Source organism: Mirounga leonina, unplaced genomic scaffold, assembly GCF_011800145.1.
Source record: "Mirounga leonina isolate KUSES-001 unplaced genomic scaffold, KU_Mleo_1.0 Mir_171, whole genome shotgun sequence".
NCBI lineage: Eukaryota > Metazoa > Chordata > Mammalia > Carnivora > Phocidae > Mirounga > Mirounga leonina.
In genome coordinates, this window is record NW_023270436.1 from 17,928,074 (window position 1) to 17,930,607 (window position 2,534).

Genomic DNA, 2,534 nt, shown 5'->3' on the forward strand with positions numbered 1-2,534 from the left:
TTTATTTATTTATTTATTTATTTATTTATTTATTTATTTATTTATTTTAGAGACAGAGAACACAAGCGGAGGGGCAGAGGGAGAGGGAGAGAGAATCTCAAGCAGACTCCATGCTAAATGGGGAGCTCGATCCCACGACCCTGAGATCATGACCTGAGCCAAAACCAAGTCCTTTTCAATTACAAACACATGGCAGTGAAATTCTTGTATGATTTTTTGGCATGTGTGTGGACGTTTCTCTAGGGCAGAGTTTCTCAATCAATCACCTGGGGGGCTTTTAAAAAAACATCCATACCTGGGCCTGCTCTAGACCAATAAAGTCCTCCAACCTTTCTGATCCTCCTGTATCTTGACTATAAGGGGAAATAATTGTACCTGTCCCACTATCTCATTACTGGTAGTGGTGATGACCACTTTTTAAGCACTTACTGTGTACTAAGTAATTTATGTGTATTGTTTTATTGGATTTTGGTAACAATGCCATGAAGTAGAGATCATTAAACCCACTTTACAGAAGGTGAAACTGAGGCTCAGTGAAGTTAAGTAATTAGCTTGAGTCACACAGCAAGCAGGTGGCAGAGCCAGGGTTCACAACCAGTCTTCCTGAATCGAAACTTACAGTTTTAACCACCCTCAGACCCTATGATTTCAGGGCTGACAGGTTGTGCTTTAGCTCTTCAGTTTTACAGGTGGAGAAACTGAGGTGCATAGAGGGCAAGGGCAGAGCCTGGACACAAATCCAAGTCTGTAGACTCTGTTCACCAACACATCACTTTCTTTTGTAAAAGTACTTTGGGGAGGGGCGTGAGGAGCAAGGAGGGAAAATCTTTTTTTTTTTTTTTTAAGATTGTATTTATTTGTCAGAGAGAGAGAGAGAGAATAAGCAGGGGGAGCAGCAGGCAGAGGGAGAAGCAGGCTCCCCACTGAGCAAGGAGCCCGATGTGGGACTCGATCCCAGGACCCTGGGATCATGACCTGAGCTGAAGGCACACGCTTAAACGACTGAGCCACCCAGGCATCCCAAGGAAGGAAAATCTTAATAAAACCATCTTTTCTTCTCTAGACAATTTCTGGCTATCCTAGGGGCAGCTGGATCTACTCTGTATCAGTTATCCACTGCTGTGTAACAAATAGTGCCCAAATTTAGCAGCTTAACACAATAATACAAATGTATTATTTTACATAGTTTGTGTGTGTCAAGAATCCAGGAACAGCTTAGTGGGATAGTTTTGACTGAGGATCTCTCTCAAGATTGCCATGTTGGCTGGGGCTACAGTCACTTGAAGGCTTGACTGGGCTGAGGAGCCATTTCCAAGGTGGCTTGCTTAGGCGGCTGGCAGGTTGGTGCTGGCTGGTGGGCAGGGGCTTCAGTTTTTCTCCATGTGGATCACTCCTTAGGGCTGTCTGGGTGCCCTGCCAACATGGCGGCTTCCCCCAGTATGTGTGATCCGAGAACATGACGTCCTTTACGACATAGCTTTGGAAGTCACATACTGTCTGAACTGTATGGATCACAACACAGAGCAACCTAGGTACAGTGTGGAAGGGGACTGCCTAAACTTCAGCCAGAGGTGAAAATCATTAGGGGCCATCTTGGAGGCTGCTTATCCAGCATCCACTGCACCTGCCCCTCCTCAATCCCAGTGGTTCCATCAGACAGCCCAACAGCATGGACTTCAGGGCCCTTTGGCCAAGTCTTGCGGGGGTAGGAAGCTTCTGCAGGTGTGAGACTGACCTGCCACAACGCTGGGCTCCCAGTTGCCCACTGCCTTTCCCCCAGATGTTTCATGAAAGCCCTCCAGCCGTGTTACTCTCATTGGCCGGAGAAGCTGCCTCCTCCTACCTAAAAATATGGTCATGCCGACAATGGAGACCAGCTCAGGTGCTCAAGATGCCATTTTAGATCATAGCCTCTAAAAGATGTGCCTAACACCCTCTCCTCTTCCTGCATGGTGATGGTGACTCAGGATGGCCACTAGGCCAGCCTGGTGTGCGGACCTACAGGACCCCCTGTCTGCCTCCTTCCCCTTCTCCGATTTCCCTGCTTCATGGGATCACGGGCTGTCCCAGCCATCATGGGGGCAGCCAGCGCCCGGGAGCTACTGGGCAGTGGGGCTGCAACCACCCTGGGTCCAGATTGCAGTCCCTTTGGACACGCCCCAGAAGCTCTCGGTGGAAGCTTTCTGTTGCCATGGTAACGTGGAGACAAGGAAATTAGCAAGGGTGCCCGGCTAGGCAAGAAAGCGGAGCCTTTACTATGCATTCCCCTCCTCTAACCAGATAAGAATTCTGAGGAGTGCTAGGGATGGACATCAAAGGGTCTTTTCCTGGCATCGAGGAAATGCTCTTTAATGAATTGTTGTGAAGCGAGCACAGCCCTTAGAGTGATGGTGTTGGTTCTGGCGTTCTTAGAGGAACCCGAGGAGGAAGTTTAGAGCCAGTGCAGCTTTCTGTTGTTGTTTGCTGTTGTTTTTAAGAAGACTGTCAGGTGTGTGTGTGTTTTAAAGTTTATTTATTTATTTTAGAAATCTCTA